The sequence below is a fragment of the Protopterus annectens genome, chromosome 9.part0 (genome assembly GCF_019279795.1).
Source record: "Protopterus annectens isolate FY-2018-M chromosome 9.part0, PAN1.0, whole genome shotgun sequence".
Lineage (NCBI taxonomy): Eukaryota > Metazoa > Chordata > Ceratodontiformes > Protopteridae > Protopterus > Protopterus annectens.
This window is the reverse complement of record NC_056743.1, coordinates 1,811,156,327-1,811,179,896: the sequence shown is the minus strand read 5'-3', so window position 1 is coordinate 1,811,179,896 and position 23,570 is coordinate 1,811,156,327. Positions and strand designations below refer to the sequence as shown.

Below are 23,570 nucleotides of genomic sequence, written 5' to 3'. Positions count from 1 at the left end.
TTCAGGCTTCAGTATCCAAGCCTCCTCCGGTGGCTCCGGCTCCGTCGGAGCCGAGATCGGCTCCGGCTGGAACCGATCTATCTGCTTCCAAGGTAGTGGGTTCGGCACCGACTGGTTCCGACACCCTGTCTACTGTGGCCTTGTCGACTCCGGCTGGAGCCGACACCTTATCCAGCATCGGAGCCGAGAAACCTTTGGCTCCATCTGGAATTCAGGGGACTTCGGCTCCGATGACTTCGTCTCGAAAGAGATCTCGGTCCCCTTGCAGAGTATCCACTCGGCCCGGGTCTCCTCTTTGTCGGAGCGGAGCCATCGGAGCCGATCTTCGAGATCTTCCAGGCTGTCTGACCACGACTTAGAGAGGGTGGTAAGCAGGCTGTTGAAGTCACAGGCACTGGCCCAAATGCTCCATAGCCCGTCTCAGCAGACTTTGGCTATTGTTTCACCCTTGAACTTCCTCCTCCGACTCCACACCAGAGTTCGGAGCCGGAGCTTTGGGACAGCGACTGTTTGGCCGGAGCCGATACATCCTTCGGCTCCGTCGTCCTCTGCTCCGATCTCCTCCTTGAGGCCTTCCTTGGAGGGATCCGGTCGCCGGGTTTCCTTGTCGGCTCCGAGGGGCTAGTGGCATCGGACCCTTGTCCGACCCGCTCTCCCTCTCGGGATTCGGCTTTGGTAAGCTCGGCACCGACATCAGCCTCGAGCCTTCCCTCTCAGTGGAGCCGGAATTCCTGTATCCTCGGATCGGGATATTCCGGCCTCCCGGAGAGGGGAGCCTTTGAGGTGATGAGGAGTGTCCTGGCTACTGAGCCAGGTCAACGGTCCATCCCTCTAGCTCCTCCCTCTTCAGTGCCTGTAGACGCCTCTTGCCAGCCTCTTGCTCTCAGGCCCAGGGATCCATCGCCCCAGGTTTCCCCATTGGGAATTTCCTCCTCTTCCGAGTTTCTCCTGATCCTGCAGGGGAACCCCTCGGAAGAGGACGTAAGAGGAAACACACAGACTCCCTGAGTCTACAACATCTGATACCGACTTAGATGAGTCGGAGGGTTCCCCACGGTCTCTGAGGATGTCTCCTTTTCAGACATCCTTGAGCTCCTCAAACAGAGGGGAATTGGCCATCCATTGATCCCTCCGAGGATGAGTCGGTATACCTGGAGGCTTTGGATCCCGACCCTCCACCTCCTGGGTGTCTCCGCCTTCGACCCACTTATGCAGGTAGTGGCTCGGAAGGCGTGGGCGGCTCCAGATTCTGTGGAACCTGTCCCCAGGAGACCATCCAAGTTTATCACGGCCCCTACGGACAAACAGTTTCTTTCCAAGGGCGTCTCTGTGGATGCTATGGTGGTGGCGGCCACTAAGAAGGAACTGGCGGATCCTTCAGTACCTGTCCATCCTCCTAACAAGGATTCTAGGACCATGGACAGGTATGGAAAGCGGATGTTTTCTTCAGCGACCTTTGCTATGTGTTCGCTGAACTATCTTTGTCACTTCACCAGACTTCAAAGAGATATTCTCAAGGAACTGGGGGAAGTGGTCCAGGATCCTTCTGCTGCTGGGGCTCAAGAAAAGATTGCCTCACAGCTAGCAATCCTGAATTCCCTATCCAACTCCTCCATGCGGCTCATATCCTATGCGGCCGATGTAGCGAGTAGGGCCGCAGGCACAGGAGTTGCTCTTAGACGCCAAGCCTGGATGCGGCTTTGTAATTTTGCGGACCCCTTTAAGGCCCTTCACTAATACCCCTTTGATGGTTCGGCTTTGTTCGACCTCAGGTGAAGGATACCTTGACCAGGTGTGAGCAGGACGGTAAAACTCTTTCTGCCGTTGGAGTCCATTTTTCCACCCTTCTAGACCATATCCTAAGGGTCAGAAGGGAGGGAAGATGTGGTTCCGCAAAGCCCAAGGAGCTACACCGGACACACGTGGTCAGTTTACCCCCAGAGGCAGAGGGGTAACAATAATAGACGCCCTAGAGGCAGGGGGGGTCCTCAGAACCAGGGCAACAGGGAGTCTCTTCCTGAGAAGCCCTTTCAGCATCCCTGAGGTGTTGCCCGACTGTCCACCCTTGGAGGCAGTCGGGGGAAGGATTTTGCTGTACCCAGTAGCCTGGCATTCCCTCTCACAATATACGTGGGTACAGTCGATCATATCCGAGGGTTACAAAATCCCTTGAAAGGTATCCCAGCCTCAACAATCCCTTCCAGACATCTCACCCGGTCAAAGGGATTTGGCAGAACAGGAGGTTTCAAAGCTCCTAGGAAAAAGAGCCGTCCAGACTGTGCCGCAGACCAGATAGGATCCGCGTCTACTGAGATTGTTTTTGGGCCCCAAAAGGACGGGAGATTGGAGACCAATATTAGACGTGAGCAGTCTAAGCAGATTTGTCAAGAAGGCAAGATTCCGGATGGTCACGCTTCAGTCCATTCTGCCCTTTCTGGGCAAGGACAACTGGATGTGCTCTATAGACCTTCAGGACGCGTACTATCACATAAAGATTCACAGGCGCTCCAGAAGGTTTCTCCGCTTTCGGCTAGGGACCAGTCACTACCAATTCAGAGCCCTGCACTTTGGCCTCACTTCAGCCCCCAGAGTGTTTACCAAATGCATGGCAGTGGTCACAGCTCATCTGAGACGTCAAGGATTCCAAGTGTTTCCTTATTTGGACGACTGGCTCCTCTCCGCCACCACCAGGTGTCAGCTGCTTCAGACCAGAGACTACACTCTACAGCTTTGCAGGAGTTTGGGAATTTCAGTAAATTTCGAAAAATCTTCTCTGCTGCCTTGCCAATCTATCACCTGTATAGGCGCAGAATAAACACCGTCAAAATGTTAGCCAGACTAACAGATCAAAGAATTCTGGACATCCAAAAATTAGTTCGGATTCTGTTGCAGATCAACAAGGTCAAAGCCAGATTCATACTGAAGGTTCTAGGTCTTATGGCTGCGGCCATTGTCCTACTACCACTGGCTCGCTTCCACATGCGTCTTCTGCAGTGGATGCTATTCATGCAGTGGTCGTACCACAGTCTCCCAATGAGGCACGAAATCTTAGTCACACAGTCGTGCAGAACTCATCTGAATTGGTGGATATCTTCCCCTCTTCTTCATCAGGGCCGACCCTTTGTTTCCCCTCCTCCAGTTGCCACAGTCACTACGGATGCCTCTCTGATCGGGTGGGGGGGGCATTATCAGGGCAGGATGGTCCACGGGACGTGGCAACCCATAGAATACCATCTGCACATAAATGTCCTGGAGATGAGAGCGGTGCTTTTAACGTTGCAGGCCCTCAACGACTTTCTTCCCACGGGGACTATTGCAGTACAAACGGACAACATGTCCGTGGTCTGGTACATCAACAAGCAGGCGGGACCAGGTCCTATCCGTTGTGTCGAGAAGCTCTCAGACTTTGGCAATGGGCAATCTCCTCTCATCGGTTTCTGATAGCAACGCACATCCCCGGCAGGTCCAACCTCTTGGGGGACAGGCTGAGCAGATACATTCTGATGCCTCACGAGTGGTCTCTCAATCAATCTGTGGTGGATCAGATTTTTCTGAAGTGGGGCACTCCTTGTTGTGATCTTTTTGCTACTCCTCAAAACAACAAGTGCCCTGATTTTTCACCCTCTTTCCCTTCCAGGCCAACCCTGAGAGACTCTCTAACCCAGGATTGGCCCGGGACTTCTGCACGCTTTTCCTCCTTTTCCCTTGATTCCACAAGTCATTCAGAAAGCCACCGTTTTGAGAGCCAAATTGATACTCATTGCCCCTTATTGGCCTCGACAAATTTGGTTTCTGTCTCTGCATCGTCACCTTCTGGTGCAGCCCTGGCATCTGGACCCAGTTCCGGATCTCTTGATCCATCAGTCGGGTCAGCAGCACCGGGCCATTCATTCTCTCAACCTCACTGCTTGGTTGCTCCACTTCCTTCCCTAGCCAGGCTTCCGATGATCTCTGACTCTGTCAGAGACATCTTAGTGTCTTCCTTAAAGTCGTCCACTAGGACTGTTTATGCTAGCAAGTGGCGACGTTTTTCTATTTGGGCAAATTCCAGGGATATTGATCCCTTTACTGCTCCTGTACATTCTGTTTTGGATTTCCTGGCAGAGGTTTTTCATTCAGGATCCTCGTCATCTACAGTGAAAGTACAACTGGCTGCTATTTCCAAGTATCATGTTGGCTTGCATGACAATAACATTATGTCTCATAGATTATGCAAGGCCTTTCTGAGAGGAGTTTTTCTCCTAAAGCCGCCTATAAAACATCCTCCTCCACAATGGGATCTAAACTTAATGTTGGCATCCTTGATGCTACCTCCTTTCGAACCGTCTGCTTCATGTTCTTTGAAGTTATTGACCTGGAAAACTATATTCTTACTGGCTGTCACTTCAGCAAGAAGGGTTTCAGAGATTCAAGCTCTCTGCATTCATTCCCCTTACTTGGTTTTTCATAAGGACAGGGTATCATTAAGAACGAACCCTTCCTTTCTCCCCAAAGTTGTGTCTCAAACCAATATTAACCAATCTATAGATCTACCAGTCTTCTTCCCAAACTATTCCGACAGAGCTGAACAGAAGCTTCATTTTTTGGATGTCCATCGTCAGCTCAGGTACTATTTGCATAGAACTAAACAATTCAGAAAATCGGACCAATTATTTGTCTCCTATGCAGAAAACAGAATAGGTCTTCCAGTGTCTAAAGTGACCTTATCCAGATGGTTGACTTCCACCATTTCCTTTGTGTACTCTCTCAGAGGCAAGCAGCTATCTTCTAAACCAAAAGCACACTCAACCAGGAGTCTATCCACTTCTGCAGCATTTCAGGATAGACTACCCATTTATACTATTTGTGCAGCAGCTACTTGGGCCACTCCTCATACCTTTGTCTCTCATTACAAGTTGGACTTGGCCTCCAGAGATAGGGCCAGTTTTGGTTCCACAGTTCTCAAGAGTCTGTTCCATTGAGCCACCCGGGATACAGGTGCTAGGACGCGTCCCATCCAGCAAGAATGAAGGCGAGATTGACAACTTAACATTTAGAGTTATGTACCTACCATAAAGTTCCATGTTAGTTGTCTTCTCGCTTCTTCTTCCCCTCCCTCCTTCCCCCTGGCCTGGACAGATCTTGAAGAGTTCCTCTTATCAGGTTGTTTCCTCCTGAGCCTTCTTTAGAGGACTCCTTTATTATGAGCTTGGGTTTCCTAATATATGTTAGGTTAGTCCTTAGCAGGGTAGGTTAGCTACCAAACGAGATCTGAGGTAGTTCCGCCTTGCATCATGGGATATAGGGTTGCCTCGAGCTGGTAAAAGGAGTTCTCAAGCTAAAGCAAGTGCCGAGTCGGAGCCGAGGATCGGCTCTGAACCCATCCAGCAAGAAAGAAGGCGAGAGAAGACAACTAACATGGAACGTTATGGTAGGTACATAACTTCTAATTATTTGCTATCTTTCATTTTGTATCAAAGCTATAATACTTTGTATTTTTTGCAGACATGGTTATAGAATGACTGTGACCTATGTCAAGGTCAATCATGGCTTTTGAAATCCATACCTTAAGTTATCAACAAATGTATTTATTTATTTGGTATTTGTTGACAGGGATAGTCCGACTGGGCAAAAGCCCTTTTTCAGCGGAGGCCCAGGGAGAAAAGCTCCAGATTACAGCAATACAAAATAATATATGTGCAAAAATAATGTACCATAGAAAAACTACACATGGAAACATAAAAAAAATTGATAATGTAATGTAAATAAGAAAATAAAATTAATATTATATGTATAGTTAGAAGAGAAAAGAAAGAAAATTAAAAAGAAAAATTAACAAATCTAAATAAGCAATTAGTGGGGAAGAAGGGCACAGGAACTAATTAACTAAACAAATTTAACTATAACTGTAGGTGTTTTTGACTCAGGGTTACTTGGTGTTCTCACTTAAGTTCTGAATAATAGTATTTGGTTGTAGCACTGAATGAAGAGACTTTGCGATTGTTGATGCAATACCAAGATTCCATGTAAGAAAATGGGAAAAGGAAGATGATGATGGTCATGATGATGATTCTAGCATTGACCTTAGTTCAGTGGCAAGAAGGATTTACAAGTGCAGCTCCCTAGTTAAAAATGAAAACTGATACATATGGAAACTACTGGAAGAGAAGGTCATCTGAGATATGGCGACATTATTCTTAACAATACGTGCAGTTACCATCTGGTATAAATTGCATACAGATGTCTGAAGCTAGGACTGTGGCAGTCTCTATGCAGAAATGATTGATGGGACCTGTTCATAGCACTATATGGGGTATTGCAAGAATGTCTGAAAATTAGCAGAGATGGCTAGTCACCCGGCAGTGTGAACCCTGGCTCTAGATGATTGTCGCTGAAGAAGTGACACTCCAACACCATGTGCAGAAATGGGAAAAGGGAGCTGTGGATGGATGGATGGATGGATGGATGGATGGATGGATGGATAGATGGATAGATTAAAGCTCTGGGCTATTAAAGAGCTGCTCTCTATAGTCCAGAGTACAAGGCTTTATTTCTTCCACTTCCATTTGCCTACTGTGCAACTCTGAGCAAGTCACTTAACCGGAAAGTGGTATAAAATGGCAGTTTGATTTTCCATACTTCATAGGTTCATAGGTTCATACTAGGCTATCTGCCCTAGGGCATTTATAAGCCTAGCCAGAATGTGTTTGGCTTTCGCCACCCATTTTAAATTTATTTTGCTATGCTCTTTTTTGAGGTTAGTATACTGTGCCTCTGTCTAACAGTGACACAGAAGTGATACCCGGGGTAAACCTACGATCTCCCATCCACTCATCAAGATTCCTCTTGAAGAGAGTCAATGAGGGACTCTGCCTAACCTGGACTGGGATTTTATTCCAGAGTGAAGGGAGCCTCTGGGTTATGAATCTGTCCCTCCAGCATGTCCTATTTATTTCAGTGCTGAGGTTCAAGTCTCTTGAGTGTGAGCTCGATGGGATTTGGATTTTCTGAGGTGCAGCATGTCCATTAATTCCGGGTTGGACATGGCTTTATACGTCAGGCACAGATCGCCTCTGAACAGGCGGTATGCCACTGAGTAGAGCTGGAGTTTCTTTAACCAGGCAGCATATGGCATCTGTTTGAGCCCTTTGATCCTCTTGGTGAGGTACTTTTGGGGTCTTTCCAGTTGTTGCAGGTGTCTGGTAAGGTACATCCCAAAAGGGGCATTGTACTCAATTATGGGCCTGATGAGGGTTGAGTAAAGAGACACGATAACCTCCACTGATCTAGATGTGAATCCCTTCATGATTAGGTGGGCTATATAAAATGTTTTTCTAACCACTTTGGCCACGTGGTTGTCAAATGAGAGATTGCTATCAACTTGGGTCCCCAGGTCCCTAATTACTTCTTCTGTACTTAATGGATTACCACCTATGTGGTAATTTGTGAGCACTTTGTTTTTGCCAAAGGAGATGACTATACACTTTTTGGCATTTAGCTTGAGGCCATGGCTCTGGCACCAGTTGTCTGTTTCTATGAGGCCCTTTTGGAGGATGCTTGTGTCAGCTGGAGAGTCGATTATGGCGCCCAGTTTGCAGTCATGTGCGAACTTAGTCAGCCACAGTCCTTCCGTGTTGGCCTGTACCTCCGAGAAATATATACCGAACAAGAGAGGTCCCAGGACTGAGCCTTGTGGGACACCACTTGTAACTGGTTTGGAGTCTGACATGGCTCCAGCAATTCTAACCATGTGGGTTCTGTCCTTGAGCCAGTTTGCAATCCATCTAGTGACATAGGGGTTTATATTTAAGCTGGTGAGCTTATCTATAATGCCCGAGTGGGGTATTGTATCGAAGGCTTTTGCGAGGTCCAGGTAGGCTGTGTGGACCACCTTCTCCTCGTCAATGGCCTTGGTGACTGTTTCAAAGAAATCAACCCGGTTCAAGAGGCAGGATCTGCCCTTAACAAAGCCGAGCTGGGTAGGATCCAGTGCCTGTAGGTCCCCAATATCTTTATTTATGAGGTCCATGATGATCCTTTCCATAGCTTTGCAGACCAAGCTAGTCAGGCTTATGGGGCAGTAGTTTCCAGGATCCGTTGAGGCACCACCTTTATGGAGAGGGACCACTGTTGCTGTACGCCACTCTTTGTGCACATATCCAGTAGTAAGGCTGAGATTGAACAGTAGTTTTATGTTTGGGTTTAGCTCTTCTTGGAGTTCATGTAGGACGCAGCCCGGGACACCGTCTGGTCCCATTGATGCTGTGTTTTTTGCTTTGGAGAAGGCGGCTCTTACCTGAGCATCTAAGATGTCAGGGGGGCAGCACTCTGCTGGGATAGATATTTGCCCTTTTGGTGGGGAAGGGAGAAGTTTGCTGAACCTGTCAGCTAGGATGTTGGCAATGTCTGTGGGTTCATTGTATTTTTTGTCATTTTGGACTAATTCTGAGCATATCTGGGAATTACCACCCAGGTTCCTAACATAACTAAAGAAAGCCTTGTGATTATCCTTAGTGTCCTGTGCAATTTTTCTCTCGAAGCTGGCCTTAGACAATTTTATGAGTGCCCGTAGTTTTTTGCTAATACTGATCAGTGATGCCTTCCATTTTGGGATTTTGCTCTATCATTTAGTAGCTTCCTCCTTCTATTGTATAGTTTGTTTATGGCTGGGGTCCACCAGACAGGACATCTGCCTTTGGAGGATTGGGTCTTGGTTTTATTTGGGATCGCATGATCCATGCATTCCTGAAGGTGTTCATAGAATGCGTTTATAAAGGATTCTGCGGTCTGGGCCGTATTTTCCACAGGCCCGGGGGCTTTGAAGGATTCCACCTCGGTTTTGAGGAGTGTGAAATTTGCTTTAGAGAAGTTTTTCACTGTGGTTTTCTGGGCAGGGGGTGGGGTCGGGATGTGAATATCCAGTGAGATTAGTTTATGGTCTGATCTTACCAGTGAGGGATACACTTTTGGTCTGGAGAATAGAGTCCCCATATTGGTGATGATCAGGTCCAGTATGTTTTCCCCTCTTGTGGGAGTGGTAACAAGTTGTTCCATAGCATTTGAGTTTATAAATTCTAGGAACCTTTGGGCTAGGGTGTTGGAGCTAGAGTAATGCTCCCAGTCTATGTTTGGGTAGTTGAAGTCACCCAATATAATGGTGTTTGGAGAGACCTTCATATTTTCCAGTGTTCTCAGGAAGGCCGAGTGGGGTTCCTGGGTTTGGGAGGGTGGTCTGTAGCAGGCTATAAACTGGAAGGCAGTTTTACCCACTGTTAGTTGCACATGGATAGTCTCTGATGCTTCGTGCTTTGCCACCAACCTGGAGGTGTGGGTATCTTTGATGGATATCAATACTCCCTCCTTTTGTGGTTCAGTCCAAGTTTTGGGGCCGAAAAGTATGGTATGAGGTATAACCTGGTAGTGCTGGGGTGCTCTCGGGAGCCCTGAACCAGGTTTCTGTTACTGCACAGATATCGATGTTCTCCATGCTAAGGAGAGTTTCGAGTGCATGCATCTTGAGGTTTAGACTTCTGGCGTTGAGTAGCATTACTCTTAGTTTCTTATCCCTTGTGATACCTATGGAGGTGGGTTTGTCTTTTGAGCCTTGCCTAAAGAAGGCACTATGGGGGTAGCAAGAGCCTTTGCCAATATCCGAAAGCCCAGGGTGACAGGTGCAAGCCGTCCCTAGCGAAGCATCGTAGCTTGTCGAGCATATCATCCCAAGCTGACAGGCATTGGATCCCCTTTGAATGACACCAGTACTTAAGCCAATTGTTGAAATTGATCATCTTGTCTTCATATTGTGGCATCTTTCTTGGTGAGGGTAAGATGCTACTCAAGGTCAGGGTCATACCGGCCTGGGCTACATGCTCAGAGAGCTCCTCTATGTCTCTTTTCATGTAGTCCAGGGAGGTATGTCTCAGGTCATTCACACCAGCATCGACAATGATTGAGTCATATTTGTACTTGGCTTGGAGTGACCTGAGTGCTTCTGTTATGTGGCGGATCCTAGAGCCTGACAGGCTGATCACCATGACCCTCTCCTTGTTCAGCCTGGTGAGCGGGACGTCAGTGTGCCTGACGATAGAGTCACCTATTACAAGTGTATCAGGTGTGTTGTTTAGTCTTAAGGGCTGTGACTGTTCAGCACACTGGCTTTGTGAGATATGTGTTGCACGTGTTTTGTTTTGGGGTAGCGGTTGCTTGGGTGTCTGCTTTGGAGGTCTCTGCTGCTTAGACAGATCTTTATTTAGAGCCTCCGAGTATGTTTTTGTGTGATTATGTGTTTGGTTTGCTGTCGTGGTAGGTCTATGTGAGACTGGAATTGTAGTGAGTGTGGTTTCCTTCTCCTCCTGACTGGTTATGCCAGTACTGAGTTGAGAGAGCTTAGCCTCCAGTTTGGCTATATGGTTGCATCTCTCACATGTGTTGGAATTTGTTGGGAGGAGGAGAGGGTTGTCTGTGTACATGAGGCAGTTGTAACATTGCGTCAAGATTCCCAGATTCACCAGCTGGACCGGAGAGGAGATTGACAACTGACCTTTGGACATGCTAGAATAATATTGGGAATTCCTTTATAATTGAAAACAAGGGCCAGTGGGGAGTGAGGGTGTAGTGCTTTTAATTTTTAGTGCTGACTTATATAATTGCTTTAGTGAGCAAGTGCCAGGAAACTTAAGTGCAATGTGTTACAGGTAACTTAAATGCAAAAACGACAAACAGTAACTTTCTTTCAAGTGAAACAAGGAAATAAGTACAGTAAGCAATGCAGATATCACTAGTGATCCACTGAAGCGCTGAGAGGCCACGTATTAGGTGGAATTAGCGTTCCAGGAAAATAACAAGCAAACAAACAACAAACATACAAACAAAGCTAGATTCAGCAGGCCTGAATCTAGTCTATGCTACAGCAAACAAGGTGTACCAATTTCAGCAAGATACAGTTCAAATATTCAGGCACTATAAACCTTTAACCAGACATTCCCAGCTCAGAAGGGCAGAGTCCAGCCTCTTCTCCCACAAGAGTGCAGACCACGAACCTTCTTAATGTAAAATAACTGGCCTGAAGCCCAAGTGCTTAAACCAGAACTAATACACTTTAAGAATAACAGACACTGGGCTCTCAATCAGCAGTTCCCAACTTAGAAGGATGAAAGCTACCTGTCCTGCCACCACAGTGCATGCCACAAACCTTCCTAATGTAAAACAACTGGTCTGAAGCCCAAGTGCTTAATCCAAAAGACTTAGAATGTTAGCTACACTTTAATCAAGTTACTACCAAGCAGTAATAAATACAATTGAATACTTTAGAGAATGCCTGGATTAGTGCTCAAGTTACACAAACAAAGCTAGATCCAGCAGGCCCAAATCCAGTCTATGCCACAGCAAAGAAGGCGCGCCAACTTCAGTAAGAAGCAGTTCAGATATGCATGCACTATAAGCCTTTAACCAGAAATTCCCAGCTCAGAAGGGCAGAGTCCAGCCTCTCCTCCCACAAGAGTGCAGACCACGAACCCTCTTAATGTAAAATAACTGGCCTGAAAGCTCAAGTGCTTAAACCAGAATTAATACACTTTTAGAATAACAGACACTGAGCCCTCAATCAGCAGTTCCCAACCTAGAAGGATGTAAGCTACCTGTTCTGCCACTACAGTGCAGACCACAAACCCTCTCAGTGCAAAACAACTGGTCCGAAGCCCAAGTGTTTAAACCAAAAGGCTTAGAATGAGTTACACCAAGCAGTAATAAATACAATTGAGTACTTTTAAGATGATGCAAAAGTAAAATAAAGTAGGTAGAAACACAAGTACAGTAAAAGCTGATGATTTTTTTCTGAACAAGTGCTGAGATCAAAGAAACAGATTTGAGTGCTGAAACTAGAAAACCGGCTAGTTATAAGAAAAACAAAACTAAGCTAGAAGGCTTCCCTCCAACACAGAAGGGTTTGGGGGCTCAGAAGCCTACAAATAGTCTATACCACTTAACAGGAAAGGCAGGAAACAAGCTTACATATTTTTTTTTCTGTTTCCCAGATGCTCTCTTTGTACACAGTAGGAGTGCCTGAAATCAGAATATGATCTCACTGCACTCAGTTGAGTGAGCAAATGAGATGGGCCCTAAAGGAGTATCCAAACACAAATTTACAAGAGGGGCGGGCAGTTTCAAGGCCACTAAGATTAACACCAAAACAAAAACAGGGAGGGTGGATGGGACTAACTGAAGAGCAGAGTCAAAACTTCCAGTTCAGTTAATATTCCTGCAACACAGTTAAAATCAATTTAAATACTGTATTTTTTGAAAAAAAGTGCAGATAAAGGTACTTAAATTCTCTTATACGTCCAGTTGAATACAGCTAGTTCTTAGCTGGCCAAAGCTGAGGTTTTAAGCAGAAAATATTTCACACTGTACCACTTAAATAGGCAAGGACAGGAAATCAAAGAATGTGGCTACCCCCACACCTGTAATTACTAGCAAATAACAAAATTCAGCAAACACTGACTAACTTCCAGTTCAGTTAATATTCCTGCAACACAGTTAAAATCAATTTAAATGCTGTATTTTTTGAAAATAAAAGTGCAGATAAAGGTACTTAAATTCTCTTATATGTCCAGTTGAATACAGCTAGTTCTTAGCTGGCCAAACCTGAGGTTTTTAAGCAGAAAATATTTCACACTGTACCACTTAAATAGGCAAGGACAGGAAATCAAAGAATGTGGCTACCCCCACACCTGTAATTACTAGCAAATAACAAAATTCAGCAAACACTGACTAACTTCCAGTTCAGTTAATATTCCTGCAACACAGTTAAAATCAATTTAAATACTGTATTTTTGAAAAAAAACGCAGATGAAGGTACTTAAATTCTCTCATACGTCCAGTTGAATACAGCTAGTTCTTAGCCGGCCAAAGCTGAGGTTTTAAGCAGAAAATATTTCACACTGTACCACTTAAATAGGAAAGGACAGGAAATCAAAGAATGTGGCTACCCCCACACCTGTAATTACTAGCAAATAACAAAATTCAGCAAACACTGACTAACTTCCAGTTCAGTTAATATTCCTGCAACACAGTTAAAATCAATTTAAATACTGTATTTTTGAAAAAAAAAGTGCAGATAAAGGTACTTAAATTCTCTTACACATCCAGTTGAATACAGCTAGTTCTTTGCCGGCCAAAGCTGAGGTTTTTAAGCAGAAAATATTTCACACTGTACCACTTAAATAGGCAAGGACAGGAAATCAAAGAATGTGGCTACCCCCACACCTGTAATTACTAGCAAATAACAAAATTCAGCAAACACTGGCTAACTTCCAGTTCAGTTAATATTCCTGCAACACAGTTAAAATCAATTTAAATACTGTATTTTTAAAAAAAAAGTGCAGATAAAGGTACTTAAATTCTCTTATACGTCCAGTTGAATACAGCTAGTTCTTAGCCGGCCAAAGCTGAGGCATCCATGAGATTACACAACTAGATATACCAGATCCCAGAAAGGGACATTTGTGTCCAGCCCTATTAACAAATGAATAAAAAAACGTAATGTCAAATACAGGAAAAGTGGCAAAATGTTTACATGGTTTTAATCTTTTCCAGTAAACTAGAAAATATCAAATAGAATCCTAAAAACACCAGATACTGAAATGGAGCTGGAAAATTAACATAATAGGGGCATACCTCTCAGCCTCTCTCAATATGAAATCTGTATGGAAGCAAAATTAATGGGGGGGCAAAGTTCTCAAAATAGGGACAGATTTTAACTATTCCTCTTTCAAATTAATATGAAATATGTATGGAAGTAAAATTAATGGTGGGCAAAGTTCCCAAAATAAGGACAGATTTTAAGTATTGCTCTTTCAAATTTAAAAAGTTGTTAGACTAACACGTTTTGCATTTGTATGCATTTTATGAATTATATAGAATCTGAAACTTAAATATATGTCATTATTTAGTGACCAGTTCTTAGTGATTCTCCAGAAAAACATAAATTTTATGACAAACAGATCAAAAATATGAGGGAAAAATCAGGACAGTTGAGAGTTATAAATAGGGATCTTGTGATGAAGCTTATCAAATGCATCTGTACCAGTGGGCTGAAACATGGGTACCATGTATGTGAAACTTGAGAGAGAAAGAGAGAGAACAGTCCAAGATAAGAGATGGAAGCCAGAAAGACTGGAATATTCTACTTAGCGAGGATCTTGTTTCAACTATATGGTGAATGGAAGGAGGTAATCAGTCTCTGTGAAATGTAAGACTGCTCTCCTGACGGTCTACAGGCCAACACGTTCTTCTGAGATGGCTTTTGTATCAAAAGATATTTGTAAGGCAGAATCCTAAAATACAATGTTAAGTTGTCAATCTCGCCTTCATTCTTGCTGGATGGGTTCGGAGCTGATCCTCGGCTCCGACTCGGCCAATACTAAAGCTTGAGAGCTATTTTACCGGCTCGAGGCTCCCCTATATCCCACATTGCTAGGCGGTAAATACCCAGATCTCGTTTGCCGCTTTAGCTGCGAGGTGCTTGTTTCTACCGGCTCTGCAGGTTAGTGACCTTTTATAGTTGTCTAACTCTAAAATCCCCTTATTTTTCTTTAGTATAGTTTTCTCAAAATAGTCTTTTAGTTATCTATCCCTAGTTTCATTCGGGTTCCCCTATTTGTTTTTCCCGTTTATCCCCTGTTAATTTCCTTAGGCCTTCAGGCCCTCCTCACTTCTTTCCCTTAGTCATACTTTATTTTGTGAGTGATTGGCTTAGTTTTCCCCTTTCTTTAAAGGTGTGTCTGTGTGTGTGTCTGTGTTTTACAGCCACTTTAGGATGTCTAAAGACTCCAAGGTCTCAGGCTGCAAGAAGTGTGACTTGTGCTGTCAGAAAATGTCTCTGACAGACGGTCACACTTCTTGTGTATATTGCCTGGGACCTTTGCACCTGCAGGACTCTTGTTGTGTCTGCCATGCTTTCAGTCCAAGAGTCCTGCAGGAATGCAAAAACAAACTGATACTTCGAGGCTTATTAAAGCCTGAAGGTTCCCTGACCCAGACCGCATCAGGAAAACCTTCTAAGCCTTCCAAGGCGTTGGCTCCAGCTTCAGAGCCGTCCGCTGGTGGCTCTAAGGCTGCTTCGACATCGACTCTGTCTGGAGCCAATGTTTTGAAGGTTCAAATTGTTACCTCGGCTCCGGCTGGAGCCGAGAGGTCCGAGACTCAGAAGGCTCCGATAGTTTTGTCGGAGCCATCTACTAGAAAGAGGTCGAGATCCCCATCCATTGGCTGTATCCACTCGGCCCCGGGATCTCCACTTTTATCAGAGAGGAGCCATAGGTCCCACTCCTCTCAGTCCTCCAGACTGTCCGACCATGACTTAGAGAGGGTGGTGAGCAGACTTCTCAAGTCCCAGGCACTGGCCCAAATACTGCATAGCCCTACTCAATGGTCAGTGGCTATACCCATCCCTTCTTCAGTTCCTCCTCCGATTCCCATGAGTTCGGAGCCAGAGCTTCTGGGAGCCATGACTATGGGTGCGTCGGGGCCGATACTTCCACTTTCAGCTCCGTCGTCGGCTCCGATCTCCTCCTTGGAGGGATCTGGGCGCCGGGCTTCCCTCGTCGGCTCCAAGGGGGCGAGTGGCATCGGACCCTTGTCCGAGCCCGTTCTCCCTCTCAGAGCTTCGGCGCTGGTGAGCTCGGCCCCGACATCGGCCTTGGAGCCATCCCTTTCGGTGCCGGAAGGAGTCCTTATCTCTTCAGAGCGGGGATCTTCGGCCCCGCCTGATCGGGGCACCTTCGAGGTCATGCGGAGCGTGCTAGACCCGGTGTCTGCTCCACGGTCGGCTCCCTCAGCTCCTCCCTCTACAGTGCCTGCGATGGTCTCCACCCACCCTCTCGTCCCAGACCGTAGAGAGCCAACGTCTCAAGTTTCCCCACTGGGAATATCCTCCTCTTCCAAGGCTTCTTCTGATCCTTCAGGGGAACCCCCTCGGAAGAAACAATGCAAGAGGAAGCATATTGACTCCCCGAGTCTATCACCTTGGATACCGACTTGGATGAGTCGGAAGGGTCCCCAGGGTCCTCCTCTGAGGATGTCTCCTTTTCAGACATCCTTGAGATCCTTAGACAGAGGGGAAACTGGTCCACCCTTAACCCTTCAGAGGATGAGTCGGTCTACCTTGAGGCTTTTGGCTCTCGCCCTTCCACCTCCTGGGTATCTCCTCCCTTTGACCCCCTCATGGAAGTGGTGGCAAGGAAGGCATGGACAGCCCCTGATATGGTGGAACCTACCCCACGAAGGCTGTCCAAGTTTATTACAGCTCCTAAGGACAAAGAATTCTTATCCAAGGGCATCTCTGTTGATGCTATGGTGGTGGCTGCAGCCACTAAGAAGGAATTAGCTGATCCTTCGGTACCTATCCATCCTCATAATAAGGAATCTAGGACTATGGATAGATACAGTAAGCGGATGTTCTCCTCAGCGACCTTTGCTTTGCGTTCGCTGAACTACTTGTGTCACTTCACCCGTCTTCAGAGAGATATGCTCAAGGAAATGGGTGATGCTTTGCAGGATCCAACAACTGAGGGGTTTCGAGACAAAATGAACTCCCAGTTGGCAACCCTGAATTCAATCGTCAACTCCTCCATGCGGCTTATTTCCTATGCGGCCGATGGGGCGAGTAGGGCCGTTGGCACAGGTGTAGCTTTGTGACGCCATGCCTGGATGCGGCTTTGTAACTTTGTGGACCCTTTCAAGGCGTCCTTCACCAATTCCCCTTTTGATGGTTCAGCGTTGTTTGGACCTCAGGTGAAGGCCACGTTGACTAGGTGCGAACAGGATGGCAAGACTCTCTCTGCCATGGGAGTCCGGTTTTCTACCCCTTCTAGACCGTATCCCAAAGGTCAGAAGGGGGGGGGGGATGTGGTTCCGCAAATCACAGGGTGTCTCGCCTGATGCACGGAGTTGGTTCCCCTCTAGAGGCAGAGGGGGGAACAGCAATAGATGCCACCCTAGGGGTGGGGAGGGTCCGCAAAATCAAGGTAGCAGAGAGACTCTGTCTGACAAACCTTTTCAGCATCCCTGAGGAGCTGCCCGACTGTCCACCTTCGGAGGCAGTCGGGGGAAGATTATCACTGTATCCAGAAGCCTGGCTTTCTCTCATTCAAGACAAATGGGTACAGTCGATTATATCCAAGGGTTACAAAATTCCCTTTGTCCACATCCCATCTCAACCAAAAGGGCCCCTTCCAGATGTTTCACCCGGTCTAAGGGAACAAGCAGCGCTAGAAATATCAAAGCTGCTGTCAAAAAGAGCTATCCAGCCAGTCCCGGCAGACCAGCAAGGATCCGGAATCTACTCCCAAAAAGACAGGGGACTGGAGACCGATATTGGATCTGAGCAGACTAAACAAGTCTGTGAACAAAACAAAATTCCGGATGGTCACGCTTCAGTACATTCTACCCTTCTTGGGTCAGGACAATTGGATGTGCTCAATAGACCTTCAGGATGCGTACTATCATATCAAGATGCACAGACGCTCCAGAAGGTTCCTCCGCTTCCGGCTGGGAGCCAGTCACTATCAGTTCAGAGCCCTGCCCTTTGGTCTCACTACGCCCCTGAGTGGTCATCAAATGCATGGCAGTGGTCACGGCTCATCTGAGACGACAAGGATTCCAGGTGTTTCCATATTTAGATGACTGGCTCCTTACCGCTACCACCAGGCGTCAACTTCTCATATCCAGAGACTACACCATTCATACTTGTCAAGCTCTAGGCATGTCCATAAATTTTTAAAAATCTGCCTTGTTGCCTTGTCAGTCTATTACCTTTATAGGCGCCACCTTAGACACAATTCATCGTTCCGCGAAGCTAACAGAGCAAAGAGTATCAGATATCCGCAAACATGTTCACATTCTTCTTCAGTGCGACAGGATCAAAGCCAGGTTTGTCTTGAAGGTTTTAGGTCTCGTGGAATCTGCCATTACACTTCTTCCCCTAGCCCGCTTTCACATGCAGATCCTCCAGTGGATGCTGTTTTGTCAGTGGTCCTTCCAACAGCTCCCAATGTCTCACAGTATTCTGCTGACCCAATCATGCAAGAAGCATCTATCTTGGTAAATGACCTCCCCTCAAGTTCTTCAGGGCAGATCTTTCGTCCCCCCCCCCGGTTGCCACGGTGACAACGGACGCCTCCCTGATCGGGTGGGGGGGGCATTGTCAGGGCAGGACGGTCCAGGGCACATGGCAACCTTTCGAAAGCCACTTGCACATAAATGTCCTGGAGATGAGAGCAGTACTTTTAGCATTGCAAGCCCTTCAGCACTCTCTTCCCACCAGGGCTATTGCAATTCAGACAGACAATATGTCTGTAGTATGGTACATCAACAAACAGGGCGGAACCAAGTCTTATCCCTTATGTCGAGAGGCACTCAGACTTTGGCAGTGGGTGATCTCATCTCAGTGGTTTCTGATAGCAATGCACATCCCCGGGAAGTCCAACGTGATAGCGGACACGTTGAGCAGGGCCATACTCATGCCACACGAGTGGTCTCTCAAACAGTCAGTGCTGGAAGAAATTTTTCAGAGATGGGGCCGACCTTGCTGCAATATTTTTGCTACTCCCCAAAACAGCAAGTGTCATGATTTCTTCACCCTCTTTCCCCTACCAGGTCAACCCGCCAGGGACGCTGTAGTCCATGATTGGCCCCAGGGACTTCTGAATGCCTTTCCCCCCTTTCCACTGATCTCTCAATTAATTCAGAAAGCTACCACATTGAGAGTCGACTTGATCCTCATTGCCCCTTACTGGCCTAGTCAGATATGGTTTCCGTTCCTTCACCGTTTTCTGTTGGAGCAGCCTTGGCATCTGGATCCAGTGCCAGATCTTTTGACCCATCAATCGGGTCAGCTGCACCACTCCCTCCTATCTCTCAACCTCACAGCTTGGTTGCTCCGCTTCCTACCCTAGCCAGGCTTCCTTTAATTTCCCATTCGGTCCGTAACATCCTTATAGCCTCCCACAAGTCTTCTACAAGAAGGATTTACAATAGCAAGTGGAAACGTTTTTCCTTCTGGGCAGCAACTAATAACATAGACCCTTTCACTGCACCTATCCAGTCTATACTAGACTTGCTGGCAGAAATTTTTCACTCAGGTTCTTCTTCGTCTACTATTAGAGTACAATTGGCGGCTATATCTAATTTCCATGTAGGCTTTTCAGACTCCAGCATCATGTCCCATAAACTTTGCAAAGCCTTTCTAAAAGGTATCTTTTTGCTCAAGCCCCAATTAGAGACCCCCACCTCAGTGGGACTTAAATTTGGTTCTAGCCTCCTTGATTCTCCCCCCATTCAAACCGGCCGCTTCCTGCTCTCTGAAATTGCTTTCATGGAAAACCGTTTTTCTAGTAGCCATAACATCAGCTAGATGGGTATCTGAACTTCATGCTCTTTGCAGTCGTCCTCCATTCTTAGTTTTCCACAAAGACAGGGTGTCCCTTCGGACCAACCCTTCCTTTTTACCCAAGGTTTCTTCTGAGGCGAATCTGAATCAGACAATCGACCTTCCAGTTTTCTTCCCTAATTATTCCAACAAGGCAGAACAAAAGTTACATTTCCTAGATGTTCATCGCCAGCTTCGTTATTATTTGGATAGGACTAAACAGTTTAGGAAGTCTAACCAGCTATTCCTATCTTATGCAGAAGGGAAGATGGGCCTTCCAGTTTCCAAAGTGTCCCTTTCGAGATGGCTGGCCTCTGTAATTTCCTTCATTTATGAACTCAGACACCAAAAGCTACCATCACAACCTAGATCTCATTCAACCAGGGCGTTAGCTACGTCAGTAGCCTTTCAAGACAGACTGCCCATAGATTCCATCTGTCAAGCAGCTACATGGGCTTCTCCTCATACGTTTATCTCACATTATAAACTGGATATGGCCTCCAGAAACCGGGCTAACTTTGGATGTAATGGGATCCTATCTCGCCTACATTCATGACAGATGGGTTCGGAGCCGATCCATCGGCTCCGACTCGGCAACTTATATACTAGCACGAAGTCTCTCATTGGCTGGGCTATACCCTATCCCAGGATGCACTACACCTGCTTCCCCAGATCTCGTTTGCCGCTTTACTAGCTGGACGTGGTCTCGACTTGGCTGGAGCTAAGTGTTTTGCCTTTACCTTTATTGGTCTTTGACCTTGGGGTTTTTTGTCAGATATTAACCAAACAGCTGTTTTAACAGCTTCTTTATTCTATTTGTGAAAGTTTGAGTGCTAAGTGTCGTCTGGTACTTGTTCTCTTTTTTTTGTCGGGCAAGGCCCGTTTTAGTTAGAGGGCCCTTGCCCTATCCTAGTGTATTTTTAGTTGAAAGGCTTTATTCTACTATTAATTTAATTCCTTTGTGGTTCTTTGTCCTTCAGGCCAAGCCCGTTTAAATTAGAGGGCTTTGGCCTTGGTATTTTTGTCAGTTGTTTGTGAGGTAAATTTCTACTGAGTCTCGCGCTTTTCAGTTGGCGCTATTTTTCTTAGTGTCTTAAATTTTGTGGTGAACTCTATTTCTTTAAGTACCTGTACTATGTCTAAAGAACAGAAGTCAGGGTTTAAAAAATGCACTCGGTGCAGTTATAAAATGTCCATAACAGACAGCCATTCTATTTGTGTTTATTGTTTGGGGCCGAAACATTTACAAGAGACTTGTAGCGTATGTCATGCCTTTTCTGCTACAGTTCTTCAAGAACGTAAGAACAAGCTTATTTTAAAAGGGCTTATTAAACCCTCCTTTGAGGAAGCTTTGAATCCTCCTGTTGCTTCCAAAAAGAAAAGATCGTCGGCTCCGACAAGTCCGTCGGAGCCGACTTCTAAAAAGAAAAAGTTGACATCCTTTTCCTCGGCTCCACTGACTTCGGGGCCGAGTGTCGAAGAGTCTGCCTCGATACCTCCTACTTCGGCTCCATTGTCTTCGGAGCCGCAAGTTGGAGTATCGAGAGGTGAATCACCTCCATCGGCTCCAATGGCTTCGGAGCCGGTGGAAGTGTGCAGCTCAGACTCTTCCCCCTCGGCTCCGAAGAAGGCTTCCTCGGCGCCGATGGTGGTCCATGAGTTGGTGGAGTCGGCGCCGACAGTATTGGAGCCGTTTCGGAGCCGGTCCCCTTCTCCCTCGGAGCCGAGAGGAAAATCTTCTCGAGTGTCTACCTCCTCTAAATCCTCGAGACTATCAGATTCGGACCTGGATAGGGTTTTACAGAGGCTCTTCCAATCTCCAGTATTTGCTAATGGTCTCGGCTCCAGCACAGTTTGCTTGAGCCATCCCCCGACACTTTGATTCCTCCTCCAACCTCCTCTGAGTTGTTGGAGCCGTGGTGGTGGAGCTATGTGGAGCCATACGGTCGGAGCAGAGACCCCTATCAGGCCTTCGGCTCCGACCATGCTTCCTACCCTGTCCTCCGGTTCAGGGTTTGGTACTGCGACCTCTACAGCCGGGCCCGAGGGGAATACTTTGGGATTAGGTGCTTCGGTGCCTAGTCTTCCTCTCGGAGCATCGGCTGCTGGAATTCCCAGTGCCATCGTGGCCTCTAGACCAGTGACTTCCTTGGATTCTGAGGTCCGGCCTTTGAGGCCATGAGAAGCGCTGGCCATGCCCTTGCCGTTCAACTAGACTCTACCTCACCGTCCCTAGATTTGGAGACTGGTGCCTCTGTTGCGTTGCAGCCCCGGCAGCGGGCCCCAGGGCCTGAGGATACCCCAATCGGGGTTCCTTCTTCCGGGTGGTCCGTCCGAAACTGCTTCGGACGAACCTCCACGGAAGAAATTCTGTAAGAGGAAGCACGTAGACTCCCAAGATGAGTCTATTACATCGGATACTGACCTCGATGACGCTGAAGGGTCCCCCAAATCATCTTCGGATGATATCTCCTTCTCAGATATCTTGGAGATTCTGAGACAGAGAGGTGACTGGCAAGCCAAAACCCCTTCAACTGAGGAGTCAGTCTTCCTCAAGGCCTTTGGGGCCCAGCCCTCTGCCTCCTGGGTGTCTCCGCCCTTCGATGAACTCCTTGATTTGGTTTCTCGAAGGGTGTGGGAACACCCTGATTCCGTGGAACCGGTGCCTGCGAGGCCTAACAAATTCTTGTCAGCTCCCCCCCAGAAAGAATTTCTCACTAAGGGTGTACCGGTAGATGCTTTGGTGGTGGCTTCTGCCACACAGCAGGACGTGGCAGAGGCTTCGACGTCTATTCATCCTCCTAATAAGGATTCTAGGAGTATGGATAGGTACGGAAGCGTACTGTCCTCAGCGGCCTTTACCTTACGGTCGCTGAATTATTTATGTCATTTTACGAGGCTCCAAAGGGATCTTCTCAAAGAGCTAAATGACTCCCTTGTTGGTAATCTACCTGAAGCGCTGGCCTCGACTGTTGGCGACAGATGACTACTCTTTGTTCTATTGTTAACTCGTCCATGAGGCTCATCTCGTATGCCGAGGGGCAGTAGAGCAGCGGAACAGGCGTTGCCCTCAGGAGACAAGCCTGGTTACGCTTGTGTTCGCACGGAGGCCTTCAAGTCTTCCTTCGCCGACGCCTTTGATGGGTCATCTTTGTTTGGACCCAAGGTGAAGGACACACTAACTCGGTGCGAGCAGGAGGGCAAGACTTTGACTGCCGTTAGTCTGCTATTCCGCTCCTTCCAGGCCTTATCCCAAGGCTGGGAGAGGAGGAAGATGTGGTTTAAAAATCCCAAAAGTCTTTCTACTCCACTCCAGTGATTCCCCTCCAGAGGCAGGGGATTTTGGAAGACGCCCCCAGAGGTGGCAGAGGCCCCCGTAACTCTGGAGACCGCGATTCCTTTCGTGGTTCTTCATACAACCAGCGTCCTGAGTGGTTGCCCGACTGTGCAACTCCGAGCCAGTCGGGGTCGCTTATGCGCATCCACAAGCTTGGGAATCCATAACAAGCGATCAGTGGGTGCTCGATTATTACTGGAGGATATATCATCCCTTTCAACAAACCCCCCCTTTCTTTAAGGGAAATCCTGGACGTGCCACCCAGTCAGCGGGATCAGGCAGCATTAGAAATTTCAAAGCTGCTAGAAAAAAGAGCCATCCAGCCTGTCCCCACCGACCAGATCGGATCAGAACTTACTCAAAATTATTTTTGGTACCAAAAGATAGGGGACTTCAGGCCCATATTGGACCTCAGTTCATTGAATCGTTTCGTCAAGAAGTCCAAATTCCGAATGGTCACTCTTCAATCCATTCTTCCTTTGCTGGAAAAAGATGCATGGATGTGCTCAATAGATCTCCAGGACGCTTACTATCATATTCCCATAGCTCAAGAGTCCAGGAGACATTTACGCCTCGGAGCCAGTCATTTCCACCGAGCACTGCCCTTTGGTCTCACCACAGCCCCAGGGTGTTCACCAAGTGTCTGGCAGTGGTAACTGCTCACCTGAGAAGTCTGGGATTCCAGGTGTTTCCTTATCTAGATGACTGGCTCCTTACAGCCACCTCCGAGCATCTACTTCTCCAAGCGCTCAGAGCCACATTCACCTTGGGCCGCTTCTTGGGGATCACATTCAATTTGCAAAAATCTGTACTACAGCCTTCTCAGCG

General features: G+C 47.0%; 1 protein-coding gene across 1 annotated transcript in view; it reads left to right on the top strand.

Moving 5' to 3' along the window:
* LOC122812280 (venom factor-like) overlaps positions 1–23,570 on the top strand; it is a 2,973,268-nt gene that overhangs the window by 2,174,543 nt on the left and 775,155 nt on the right. The gene's annotated exons all lie outside the window — the stretch shown is intronic.